Source organism: Trichosurus vulpecula, chromosome 2 (assembly GCF_011100635.1).
Source record: "Trichosurus vulpecula isolate mTriVul1 chromosome 2, mTriVul1.pri, whole genome shotgun sequence".
In the NCBI taxonomy this organism is placed as follows: domain Eukaryota; kingdom Metazoa; phylum Chordata; class Mammalia; order Diprotodontia; family Phalangeridae; genus Trichosurus; species Trichosurus vulpecula.
This window is the reverse complement of record NC_050574.1, coordinates 4987023-5000015: the sequence shown is the minus strand read 5'-3', so window position 1 is coordinate 5000015 and position 12993 is coordinate 4987023.

The following is a 12993-nucleotide window of genomic DNA, read 5'->3' as shown; positions in this document are numbered from 1 at the left end:
TCTTAGCATTTTATTTATTTCTGAATTTAGAAGACTTTTATACTCTTCTAGATGTGTAAATATATACATACACATACACACGCACACACACACACACATACACACACATATATATAGTTCCCTCTTGAACCCATTCCCAATTAAAGTAGGTTTCCAGAACTACCAGCCCTCCTCTCTCGTATAATCCTTCTTTATAGGCTCTTCCTCTTGCACCTCATTTGTATAAGATAGTTACCCTTTTTAGCTGTTCCTAAATGGTCTTACTTGTTGAAATCATACACTCAGGTCTACCCCAATCTTTCTTACAAACTACCCAATTACTAATAACAAACTTAGACATACATTTTACATTTTATGTACATAAAAGGTAAACAGTCTGTCCTCATTGAGTCCCTTGTAATTAGTTGTAATTATGTCAAATCTTCTATGAAGTTCAGGCTTGGTTTTTTTTTTTAACAAAATCCTGAAAGTATGACAATTTACTAAATATCCATCTTTTTTTTTTCATTCGGGATTATGCTTAGCTTTGCTGGGTTTGATATTTTTGGCCAGAACCTGAGTTCTTTTGTGCTTTGATATATGGTGTTCTAAGACCTGTGGTCTTTTAGTGTCACCAGTGCTAGGTCTTGTGTGATTCTAATTGTGGCATTGTTATATTTAAATTGTTATTTTCTTGTTGCTCATAATTTATCCTTGAGCTAGGGCTTTCAGAATTTGACCATTATATTCCTGTGGGTTTTCCTTATAGGATCTCCTTCAAGTGGTGACCAGTGGATTTTTTTCTGTTTCTACTTTTCCCTCTGGTCCTAATGTTTAAGACAATCTTCTTTAATTATTTCTTGTATTATTGTATCAAGATTCTTTTTTTGATCATAGTTTTCAGGTAGTCTGATTATTTTTATGTTTTCTCCTCTTGTTTTTCTTATGAGATGTTTCACATTCTCTTCTATTTTTTCGTTCTCTATATTTGTTTTATTATTTCTTTGTCTCTTATGACTTCTTTGGCTTTCCCTTGCCCAATTCTGATTTTCAGGGACTCATTTTCTTCCTTAAGATTCTGCATCTCCTTTTCTAATTGGCTGACTTTCTTTTCATAATCTTCTTGTTTTTCTTTCATTGTTCTTTTATTAGTTTTTGCTCAATCTCTCCCATTTGATTTTTAAAATCTTTTTAAAATTCTTCTATGAATTCTTTTTGGAGAAGGTGACCATTTGATGTTACTCTTTGGGGTAGAAGAGGGTTACTTTGCTTCAGCATCTTCCTCTGAAGATGGACCCCAGTCTTCTCCCATAGTAATTTTCCATGGTTGGATTCTTTATCCTTTGTCTGCTCATTTTTTTATTTGTAGCAGCTTATTTTTTGTAATCATCTCTAGTTCTGGGATATGGGGGGTGGTGCTTCTGTCCTCAGATCCTCCTTCAGTTCTCCCCTCTGGCCTGGAACCAAAACCAAGACCTCCAACCTCCTCTAAGTGCCCACAGCCAGTGGTTTCCTAATCCACTGCTTCTGCACTCACCAGGGGTATGTTGGTTCCTTCTCACCCCCACCACATCTCCGCAGCATAGCTGGGTCTGGCATTCCTTGTCAACATAGCTTCCCTCAATCTTCCCTGGCTCAGATACCCAATTCTTTTCATTGTACCACCGATAAAAGTTCCTGTGGCTGGGTCCAAGGCAGCCTCCTAACCCATCTAACTCCAGGTCTCCCTGCTTGCTATTTAAATGGAACTGGCCCAGAGGTGTTTACTCTTCACAGGAACCAAACCTCATGCTGGGATTTTTCTTCATATCTTCCCTGATTATCCCAGGAGGATCACTGTTCTGCCCCTACTCTTATTTATTTTTACCACTCTATGTTCACCCTGAGGGACTTTTTTATCTTGTTTTTGAGGTAAATCTGGAGAGCTTGGAATTTTCTGACCTACTCAGCCATCTTTTCAGAATCTTCTCAGAGCCCAACTTTAATATTAAGTTCAAAGTAAAGAGATAGTATGAGAAAATGAACAAAAATAAAAACTTGACCATGAAAACGTTGCTACAGTGGCAGGAAAGACCAAGACATAAACTTAGAAGGTACCAAAATCCCTTGAAGAAAAGAACATCTTAAAAAGCCAAATTGACGAAATGGAAAAAGATAAAAATCTCACTGAAGAAAATAATTACTTAAAAACCAGAATTGGGCAAGTGGAAGCTAATGATTCCGTGAGATTCAAGAAAAAATCAACCAAAGTCAAAAGAATGAAAAAATAGAAGAGAATGTGAAATATCTTATTGGAAAAACAGCTGACCTGGAAAGTAGATCAAGGAAGGATAATTTAAGAATTATTGGACTACCTGAAAGCCATGATAAAAAAAACCAGCCTAGCCGTCATCTTTCAAGAAATTATCAAGTAAAATTGCCCTGATGTTCTAGAACCAGAGGATAAAATAGAAACTGAAAGAAATCACTTCCTGAGAGAGATCCTGAAATGAAAACTTGCAGCAATAGTGTAATCAAATTCCAAACCTTCCAGGTGAAGAAGAGAAATATTGTAAGTAGCCAGAAAGAAACAATTCAAATATAGAACCACAGTCAGGATTCCACAAGATTTAGCACCTTCCACCTTAAAAAAAGAGGGCTGGAAATATGATATTCCAGAGGGCAAAGAAACTAGGATTACAGCCAAGAATAATCTACCCCAATCCTTCATGGGGGAAAATAGTGTATCAGCAATGTTACTTGCGGCTGCTGTGGGGGTATAAGACCAATAACACCAGCGCACAGGAGGGCTGCTAGCACAGGTTCTTTGATCTGCTTTTCTAAAGGAAAGCAACTTTAAAGGGGTCAACAATCTTACTTTAACTGAACTTATACATATATACAAATATATATGTATACATACACACACACATACCTATACATATACATACATACATACATATATATTTCACTTAGTTCGGGGGAAAAGTCAGCACCCTGAACTTCAGAGAAAATATAAACAGAAATTACAAGCAGAAACAGAGCAAATCCAAACAGCAAAGACCAACAGACAGGGTTTCCAACTGTCTGACCAAAAGCAGTACATACATAGTTATCAGAGAGAGAAGCGCCAACATCTGGCATTTTCAAAGCCTGGAGGGCTCCTTTACAGCTGCTCAGAGTCTCATCTGGCCAAATCACATGAACACTCTTCCCATGAGTGAGCCCCAAAGCAAAATGCTAACCTCCAAATATATATACACTTCTTTAGGGTCAGAGGGCATCACAACCCTTGTGACCCAGACTAATATTGACTTAAAGCTTCCATGTGACTCAAGCAGGTCACATGGGCCTATTAATGTATAGAGGGCCAGCTCTGAGAAAGTCCATTCTGGGATATAGATACAGGCCAAGTTGTCCCTGGGGACTGTTCTTGCCCTTGGGCTGATAACTCCGCTTGTGGGCTCTCCGTACCCCACAGGGGCTCTCCATACCCCCTCTCGGCATACACATGCTGTTTAGGATGAAGGCTCCCCAAGCCTCCTTGGTGTATACATGTGGTCTCTCCAAAACCCCCATGGCACACACAGTGCTAAACACCACCTGTTTTATTAACACAATAGTGTTTATGGCAAAAGGGGAACAAAAGCACGAGGAAGTCATCCAAAAGGGAACTAAGCACAAGGATGTCATGCTATATAACAAATGCCTTGCACATGGATTTGTTAATTCTGCTTGCCTAAAAAAGTACATAAGCCCTGTCCCTCAGTTTAATAAATGGAGCTATTCTTTACTCCCCCTCCTGGCCTGTGTAATCTTTTCACTCTCCGTGGTATTCGGCCATCTCTGGCCATTTTGATGCCACAGCCTCTGGTGGCATTAATGGATGGGAAAGATCTTCTCATCAAGCAAAAAATACATTAACAATACATTGGGCCCCAAGATCCACTACATAGGCAACTTGTATCTGAATAGGCATTAACATTTCTTAAGTACAACAAAATCTCCACAAAATAAACAAATCTTATTGGCAAAATACATAACATAACAATGCAGTTCCAGAGTGGCCACACAGCCTTAAACAAACACAAAGTACATAACATTATAATCCCCTCAATACAAAACAAAAATGTCCAAATAAAGTCCTTCTTGGGGCTGTGCCCTTCTCCCCACACTGCTGGTGCAGGCTTCCATTCTAGCACTCTCAGGCACAGGCATGTTTTAATGAGCAAAGTAGTTCACAAAAGAGAGAACTTTCAAGCATTCCTGATGAAAAGATTAGAGCTGAATAGATGATTTGACATTCAAGCAGAAGATTCAAGAGAAGCATAAAAAGGTAAAACAGGAAAGAGAATCATAAGGGACTTCATAAAGTTAAACTGTTTGCATTCCTATATGGGAAAATGACACATGTAACTCCTAAGAACTTTGTCATTCTTAGGGCAGCTAGAAAGAGTCTGCATAGACAGAGGGCATAGGTATGAGCTGATTATGTTGGGATCTTCGAAAAAGAATGTAGGGGTGTGAAAGAGGGATGCACTGGGAGAAAGGGGAAGGGAGAGGTAGAATGGAGCAAATTTTCTCATATAAGTGATATGCAAGGAATAGCTTTTATAGTGGAGGGAAAAGTGGGCAGAGGTGGCAGGCAATGCTTGACTCTCACTCTCATCAAAATTAGTTCAAAGAGGGAAGAATATGTCTACACACTCAGTTGGATAGAGAAATCTCTCTTGCCCAATAGGGAGATAGAAGGAGAAGTGGATAGGAGATATGGGCAAGGGGGGGGTGATAAGGGGGGAGGGTGGATTGGGGGAGACAATAGTTGGAAGCAAGACAGACCTTTGAGGAGGGACAGGTGTATTGGCAACCAAAAATGGGCTCCTTAGCACTTAGTCAACAAGTGGCCTTGACTAGTTTGGCTTTTTCCCCTGAACTGAATGCTGTTTGTATGTTGGACTGGAGTAAGCTTGTCGGCCCCTTCACCTTGCTTCCCTTGCTTAAGCTGATGGAAAGAACCTGTGCTTTCCCGGTCAACCCCTTCACCTTGCTTAAGCAGATTGAAAGAACCTGTGCTTTCCCCGGCGTACCTTACACCCCCGCAGAAGCTGGATGGTTAAAAGCAGCTCCCGTTGGAGCCAGAGGCTGCTATAGCTATAGCCACAGCCGAAGCAGGAGCTGCCAGTAGCAGAGCTGACCTACGGGAGGAAGCTGAACAAAGACTTCAGGCCAGTGGGTAATCTTTTTTACCATAGAGGGGGAAGCATGATTTTGCTTTACGCAATCATGCTTCTCTGTAGCCTCCTGGTTACTCTTTCAAGGCGTACTTATTGGGCCTGGAAACTTTTCATTAATATGTCAAAATGGGGATGCTGGTTCATGGGTTGGTTACTGTGGAGCCTAAATATATGTTTTGATTCTTCTGCCTTCTACTTTGAGAGTTTCTTATATCCGGCGGTTCCGAACCTTTCAGACATGTTTATGATCCTCTTTGAGATTATAAACTCTGCCCTCCTAATACATTTGGCGACGAGGATGGGATCGCTAGGTATAAGATCTCTATTTAGAAGCAGAACAATTTCAGAGGAAGAGATGAATATCCCAGGATGGGAGGATCCATTTTATTCCTCCCTAGCAAAAGAATTGGCTAAAAAAGCTGGACCCTGTGAAAACTGGGAACCAAGGCTACGGAGAGGAGATCCTAGGGATTTGGAAAAGTGTTTACAAGAAGTTGGGATTCAGTCAGGGGCATCACTATCTAGGCAAAGCTGGATAGTGTTATCAGCCTACCGGCTAGTATACGAAAGATTGATATTAAGTGAAAGACATGGGGGCACTCCTACCCCACAGCAAGAAGAAGAATCTCAGATAGCAGGAGACCAAACTGACTCAAATGAGAACTTTTCTATTAATGTGGCTAAGAGCAACAGGAGACCAAAAAAGCCCAGAGTGCATTTCAACCCAGCCCAGAAAGAGCCTGACTGCCTGCTTCGTCCTAGCCATGGTGGCAGAGGAAGTGAGTGGGGGGAAAATGAGACAATGTTAGGGGCTGAGGCACAAAACACTACTGAGGTTCAGGATGTCCCTCACACAGAGAATAGGAGATGGTTAAATGATCAGACAAGGGCTCGACCCATACAAAGGAGGAAGACAGAAACCCGAGGTGAAGATTCAGTTACAAGGGAAATTCAGGAAGATTTCTCACCACAAGAGGTCACAGATATTTTGAGTAGATTCAGCCAAAGAATAGGAGAACCATTGATATCTTGGATGGTAAGACTCAGTGATCAAGGGGCCAGTGGAATATCAGTAGATAGGACAGACTGCATGAGATTCATAGGTATCAGCCATGATCCTCTAGTTCAACAAGCTTTTAGGGAACATCATCAGCAAGGAGATGGTGATAGCAGGACTACTCTGTTGGCATTAGCCGCTGTGGGATGCAATAAGAGATATGCTACTGATTCTATGTGGCCCACTGAGCACAGACCCTGGTATTCACTTAGAGATTGTATCATGAGACTAAAGGAGGAGGTGATGAAGACTGCCATTATGATAGGAACCGCAGACAAATATTACAATGATCCAATGGGACTGCCTCATAGGAATTTAATAATTAGGACAGCTCCCCCTGCTTATAAACAACTAATTTTGAATTTATTACTTGGAGAAGTAGGGAGCCGTCTTACAACAGTGATAAATAAGATTTTACAGTTACATGACTTAGGTGACTGGGGAAGGGATAGATGTCCTCGAGAGAGAAGGGTGAATAACCAGCAAACTTGGCGCCAAAGGAGAGTAACAAGGAAAGAAATGTTTACTGCTTTATTGAGAGCAGGGGTAGGTTTTGAAATGATAGATGGAATTCCAACCAATGAATTATATAGAATGTACAGAGATAAAGGCCTTGATAACAGGAGAGATAGGGAAATAAGAACTGCTCCTGCAAATGCTACAGATGTTGAACCTTCAAACCCAAGTGAATCACATGAAAGGGAATACTAGGGAACAGGCCGAGCCCCAGTCCAAATTAAGGAAATACACAGGCTGGATTGCAGACCTCACATTAACTTGACCATATATTGGAAAAATGGGTCAAGTACGGTAACTGAGGCATTAGTAGATACTGGGGCCGAGGCCACCCTTATTTATGGAAATCCAGACAAGTTCAGCCATGGAACTCCTATTACCATTACAGGACTAGGAGGGACTGAAATATCAGCCAGGCAAGTTAAATTAATGATGAAAATTGGACAGTTGCCCAAGAAAGAATATAGTGTGGTTATTGTGCCTATTCCCGAATACATCATTGGAATAGACATATTGAAGGGTATGACCTTAAATTTACCCGAAGGGAAATACCAATTTGCTGTGAGGAAAATAAGCATTAATGCAGTCTTAGTGGGGAAAATCAAGATGGATCCAATCACTTTGCCCGAACCTTCTAAAATAATTACTTTGAGGCAATATCGTGTGCCAGGTGGGCAAGATGAAATTGCCAACACTATAAGAGAATGTGTTGAGGCAGGAGTGTTAGTCCCTACAACTACTCAATGGAACAACCCTGTCTGGCCAGTCCGAAAGTCAGATGGGACATGGAGGATGACAGTAGATTATAGACAGCTGAACAAAGTGACTCCTCCCTTGTATGCTGCTGTTCCAGACACGGTTACTTTAATAGAGAGACTACAAAAACGTGAAGGGACTTGGTATGCAGTTATTGATTTGGCCAATGCCTTCTTTACAATCCCAATAGACCCCAAGCAATGGAATCAGTTTGCTTTTACTTGGCAAGGCCGACAGTATACATTTACACGCCTGCCGCAAGGATATATTCATAGCCCAACTATTTGCCACAGGATTGTAGCTGAACATTTGGATGAATTAAAGTTACCTGGTGTACAGCTTACACATTACATAGATGACATCATGATACAGGGAAAGAATATAAAGGAGGTGGAGGAGAGTTTCGCATTATTAATTGACCATATGAAAAGCAAAGGATGGGAAATCAACCCCGCAAAGGTTCAAGGGCCAGCTCAAACTGTAAAATTCTTGGGGATACAGTGGAATAGAGGACTGCGAGAAATTCTCCCACAAGCTCGACAAAAAATCCAGGATTTTCCCACCCCTACCAATAAGAAAGAGGCCCAAAAGTTCATAGGGCTGTTTGGTTATTGGAGACACCACATCCCACATTTGGGACAGATTTTAAAACCCTTGTATAAAGTCACCAGAAAGAAATATGAATTTGACTGGGGACTTGAACAAAGTAGAGCTTTTGAGGAAGCAAAGGCTGCTATCCAATTAGCTCTAGACTTATGGCCTATGCAAAATGGGCCAGTGGAGTTACAAGTGACTGTACAAGATGACTATGCAAATTGGAGTCTGTGGCAAAAACAACAAAGCCGAAGTGTACCTTTAGGCTTTTGGTCAAGGAAACTGCCCTCATCTGGAGTGCAATATGCACCTTTTGAGAAGCAGCTGTTAGCTGCATATTGGGCTTTAGTAGAAACTGAGCAACTAACTCTGGGTCATGAAGTGGTATTAAGGCCTGGAATTCCAATTATGACTTGGGTAATGAGTACCCCAGCTTCTCACAGAATTGGACATGCACAAGAGGCAAGCATAATCAAATGGAAGTGGTATATTCAGAATAGGTCCAGAGCAGGCAAAAATGGAGTTTCTGCTCTACATGAATCTGTGGCGAACATTGATACTGAGAGCAATGAAAAGCCCCTTGAATCTAAGCAACAGATGGTACCATCCTTAGTGAAATGGAATAATGGATATGACGGACTAAATGAAGAACAGAAGAAACATGCTTGGTTTACTGATGGGACAGCAAAATATTTAGGACAGAAGAGACATTGGAAAGCAGTAGCCTATAACCCCTGTACAAGGAGAACTCTGGAAAGTTCTGGGATAGGTGGAAGTAGCCAATATGCTGAACTGATGGCAGTGCATCAGGCCATCAGAGCAGAGAAAGGAGGACAGTGTCATATATTTACTGACTTGTGGGCGGTAGCTAATGGATTAGCTACGTGGATGCCTATATGGAGGAATCAGAATTGGGAGATTCATGGCAAACAAGTTTGGGGTAAAGAGTTATGGGAAAATATATGGGACATGTCTTTGGTTACAGATCTGTCAGTTTTTCATGTTGATGCTCATGCAACCCTGACCACACCAGAACGTGAGTACAATGCACATGCGGATCGACTAGCAAAGATTGCTACTGAATGTATTGTCCCTACTCCGACTCCAACTGATGACCCAGCCTTAGCAAGATGGGTCCACCAGACTGCTGGCCATTTAGGGGTCCAGGCCACCCATCGATGGGCACAGGATCGAGGTATCAGTATTTCTCATGCGTTGTTAAAACAAATAACAGAGGAGTGTTGTATATGCCAATTAGAAAAAGAACGAACTCTTCCTAGGATAGTTACTGGAGAAATAGCAAGGGGAAAAGTTCCAGCCCAAATTTGGCAGATAGATTATATTGGCCCACTACCCCAGGATAAAGGATGTAAATATGTATGTACGTGTGTTGACACCTATTCAGGTGTACTAGTGGCTTGTCCTTATAAAGACGCAACTCAGAAAAACACCTGTAAAACTCTAGATATTGTAAGTTTATATTATGGAACCCCAATGCAGATTCAAAGTGACAATGGGTCACATTTCAAGGGCAAAGAAGTGAAAAGATATTGTGTGTTGAATAATATAGAATGGATATATCATATTCCATATTACCCACAAGCATCTGGGCTAATTGAAAGAATGAATGGATTGTTGAAAGAACAGCTGAGAAAATTAAGCTCAAATAATTCATATCGACATTGGAAGGATAATTTGTCTATTGCCTTACGTAATTTGAATAATAGGCCCTTAGGGGGGAGTACACCTCTAGCCAGAATGATGACCCCAAATCTGCAGATCAGAGAACAGCAAACATGTGAGATCCAAAACATTGAATTTTGGACTGTGAGGGAAGATGTCCCACTACCAAGTCCAGGAACACCTGGTTCAGCAGGATATGATTTACATTGTATAGAGAATTTTAGGTTAAATAGGAAAGAGATAAGAAAAACCCCTACTGGAGTATGTATGAGAATCCCCAAGAATCATCTTGGACGGATATTACCTAAACCAGGATTAGCGGCTCAAGGAATACATGTATTGGCTGGAGTGATAGATTCTAATTATCAAAAAGAAATTGTTGTGACACTCCAGAATATGGGTAAAAAACCTGTACAATTTTGTAGAAATGATAGGATGGTTCAAGTGATTATTATCCCCTGTGAAAAAATACCCTTTGTGAAAACTGACCCTACTCCCAAAATAACTACTAGAGGGGCAAAAGGGTCTTGCTCCATTGATAGAATAAAGTCAGGAGCTAAGGTATGGGTAAAACGGAAGCCAGATGATATTCCAAAGGCTGCAGAAGTTATAGCCCATGGGAAGGACAACACTGTAACAGTTGTCTATTCAGGGGAAAATAATTACCAAATCGTACCCCTGAACCATATATTTTACCGTGAATAGGTTATAATAATAGATTCACAGACTCCACAGGTATGGCTGATGCTGGTAAATGCCATAAGCCACTCAGAGGAAAGGTAACCTTGTGTGATTAACGGATGAAAACTTGTACATTTGGGGAAAGGCTGGGAGGACAATCCTAGTCTCTATCTAGGATGGGATCCTCTTAGTTTAATTTTCCCATTGTGTTTCCTTGTACATCTGGGGAAAGGCTGAGAGGACAATCTTAGTCTCTATCTAGGGTGGGATCCTCTTGGCTTCCTCATTATGTTCCTTTTGAAAAGAAACATTTCCCACCTGAGTTTGGCTCTGATGTTGGATCTTTGCATAACTGAAATCTCAACCAAACTTGAGATGATTTTATTTGAAGAATAATAGTCCATACTTGTCTACTCTTTTTGTCCTTTGTTTTGGCTAACATTGTTGCTAGTTTTGTTTCCTTTAGGCTTAAGCACCCTGCACTTTCTGGTGACTGCCTAAGCACATAGCATTGTTGGAATTCCTGCCAGCTCGTTAAAGAACTGACCTCTGGAATGGGACTTTTTGGGGCAGGGCCATCTCTACATCCAATTTCAGCATGAAGAAGCTATGGAAAATGAGACCTTCACCCCTCACCCCAAGATTTTGAGCCCCAATCATTCAAGGGGGGTGGGAATGATGATAGTGTTCTATGTTTACTTATTTTGTGTTATCTTTGCTATGTTGTTTTATTATTATGATATTATTGATCCTATGTAATGGATACAAGGATTTAGGAGTGGACATTTGAATTATTAATAATTATTTTGGGGATGATTGATTGAAGAGATTATCTTGCTGGGACCTAGGGGTGGATCACATTTGAATCGTAAACCAATATTTAGGAATGTCACCAAATGATATGTTTTGCTTTATAATGAATGATATGTTTTAGTTTCCTTTGTAATTGGATCACAATGTATGTTCTAGGATACATGGCTGATTAGATTATGTATCCTATAACAAGGGGTGGAGTGTATTGGCAACCAAAAATGGGCTCCTTAGCACTTAGTCAACAAGTGGCCTTGACTAGTTTGGCTTTTTCCCCTGAACTGAATGCTGTTTGTATGTTGGACTGGAGTAAGCTTGTCGGCCCCTTCACCTTGCTTCCCTTGCTTAAGCTGATGGAAAGAACCTGTGCTTTCCCGGTCAACCCCTTCACCTTGCTTAAGCAGATTGAAAGAACCTGTGCTTTCCCCGGCGTACCTTACACCCCCGCAGAAGCTGGATGGTTAAAAGCAGCTCCCGTTGGAGCCAGAGGCTGCTATAGCTATAGCCACAGCCGAAGCAGGAGCTGCCAGTAGCAGAGCTGACCTACGGGAGGAAGCTGAACAAAGACTTCAGGCCAGTGGGTAATCTTTTTTACCATAGAGGGGGAAGCATGATTTTGCTTTACGCAATCATGCTTCTCTGTAGCCTCCTGGTTACTCTTTCAAGGCGTACTTATTGGGCCTGGAAACTTTTCATTAATATGTCAAAATGGGGATGCTGGTTCATGGGTTGGTTACTGTGGAGCCTAAATATATGTTTTGATTCTTCTGCCTTCTACTTTGAGAGTTTCTTATATCCGGCGGTTCCGAACCTTTCAGACATGTTTATGATCCTCTTTGAGATTATAAACTCTGCCCTCCTAATACAACAGGATAAAAAGAGAGAGGGGCCGGCGTAAACAGAAAAAAATGGGATGGAGGGAAATGCCCATTTAGTCATCGTAACTGTGAATGTGAATGGGATGAGCTAATCTGTAGAACAGAAACAGATAGCAGAATGATTTGGAAACCAGAATCCAACAAATGCCCTGTAGAAGAGACACACTTGAGACAGAGAGACACATAGAGCTGAAGTGAAGGGCTGGAGCAGAGTCTATTATGCTTAAACTGAAGTGAAGAGAGCAGGAGTGGCAATCGTGATCTCAGATAAATCAAAAGCAAAGTTAGAGGTAATCAAAAGGAATAATCAGGGAAATTACATTTTGCTAAAAAGGTACTAAAGATGAATGAAGTAATATTTTTAAAAATTATGGCAAGTGTCTCTAATAAAGGTCTAATAAAGGCCTCATTTCTCAAATATATAGGGAACTGAGTCTAATGTATAGAAATGAGCCATTCCTCAGTTGAGAAATGGTCAAAGAATTTGAACGGGCAGCTTTCAGAAAAAAAAAAGACCAGGCTATCTATAGTTATATGAAAAAACGCTCTAAATCACTGTCATTTTCAAAGTGGAACGATAGCATCAGGAGGGCAATATCTTGACTTCAGAGTGAATTGGATTTAAGTGAGACAAAGTTATCAGCCTCACTATCTCTTCCAGAGTCATTGAACTCCAGTGGCAGGACAAAAAGGCAAGACAACTAGAGATTGTCTGAGATACAGTAAGAATCTTGGTGTTTTTAATGTGTGACCAAGCTCTAAGCGCCCCACAACACCTGCTTCTTCTGCCTTTGTGGCCATTGGAACAACTTGTTCTCGTCTTCCC